We start from the raw sequence: 1,743 nt of genomic DNA on the forward strand, positions 1-1,743 counted from the left end.
TTCCAATAAGTATATTAAATACCTGTTATGCGCCAGACTCCATAAGGCCATGGAGAATAAAATGAACTAAACATGATCCTGCCTCAGGGAGTTCACACTTGAGAGGAGGAAACATATGGGTATAAAAATAACTATAAAATTCAAGGCAGAATATGCATAATGCTATAGATACCAGGAAGTCACACCGAATAATTTATACAATAACTATATACTGAATACCAACTATGGACTAGGCACTGTTCTAGAACCCAAAGAGACAGGAGTGAACAAGAAAGATAGAGAGCTTGTTTTCATGTCGCTTACTTCTCATACATGAAAAGGGATAAACGGTCCAATTTCAGCTAACTGCTGTGTTGCAAAGAAAACAGGGTGATGTGATCCTGAGTTCTGCAGGAGCAACAGGTGGTCAGCTAAGGTCTCTGATATCTGAGCTGAGACTGGAGTGGTGCCAACAGGGCAGCTTTGAGAAGATCTTCTGAAAGAGAGTTCTCCACGGAGAGAATAGCAAGTGCTAGGAGCTTGTGGGTTCGCAGCTATGACAAAGTGAGAAAGTGCAGTGAGATAAAAAGACGCAAGCAAGGGTGCATGGGGTCAGCTCACACACCACATTTTGGCTGTGTTGAAGAACTTGGGGTCTAATCAAGGTACAATGGGAAGCCGGGGAAGGGTTTAGAAAGAGCAGAGGTATGATCTGATTTACATTTTAAAAGAGCACTCTGGTTGCTACGTGGAGCAGGTTGACTGCAGCGGGGAGAAAGTGAATGAAGGAAGCCCAGACAAGATGCTATTTTTGTAAATCCAGGTGAAGGAGGATGAATGGTGACTTGTAGCTAAGCTCGAAGCGGTCTAGATGGGGAGAAAGGGACAGATGCAGGATATATTTTGGAGGTGACCCAACAAGAATTTGAGGAGGAGGAAAAAGGTTGTTTCTAAATGAAGAACACTTCAGTTTCTATCTTTACTTCAAAATCCTTTAATGTCAAACAGTAAATATGTCTAATGTATATTTAAGCTAATATTAAAATACTTTGGCTCTTTAAAGTTTTCCTATGGTAAATATGGTTATTCAAGAAAGTTGTAAAAAAGAGCAGAGTAAAAATTAAGAAAAATATACAAATATATCATATAAAATATGAAATATGATACATACATATCTAAGATGAGAATGCTTAATTTTTTTCCCCCAGAACTATGATTTGATCTTGTGTTTCTGAGGAGGTGGTGCTGTATCAGATTTTGCCTCTTTGTCTATAGCATCTTTCAAAAGCTGAAAACAGTTTGACAACTTTAACACAAATGCTAGGTGTGAGCATTTCTTTATATAGCGGAGGTGACTTCCCCCCATTGGGGAAAATGGGAATGCTTAGTGTCCCAGTATGTCAGGGGCTGGATGGAGCACGCGGGCATCTCACCAAGACCTTAAATATAATGTAATCGGACAGATTGCTGTTAAGTCCATTCCCAGCCCTGCTTCGACTGGGGAGGGGGGAGACTGCAGCTATTTACAACAACAAGCTGAGCGAGGCCCGTGTAATGCAGTCCCTTGGGGAAGTTAGGTTAGAAACCTTTGTCCACAGGCAGTCAAGCCCAGAAGAGTTAGAAGGGGCCACTGCGGACCCCGCATCTACAGGAGGGCCCCTGATGATTGTTATGCCTTTTTGGTCCTGTCTGTTTAAAGACTAAGGATTCCAGAGAGGTAAGGAATGGGCGGGAGTGAGTCCTTGGGGGGGTCCTCCTGGGGAA

This window comes from Lipotes vexillifer, unplaced genomic scaffold (assembly GCF_000442215.2).
Source record: "Lipotes vexillifer unplaced genomic scaffold, Lipotes_vexillifer_v1.1 scaffold946, whole genome shotgun sequence".
NCBI lineage: Eukaryota > Metazoa > Chordata > Mammalia > Artiodactyla > Lipotidae > Lipotes > Lipotes vexillifer.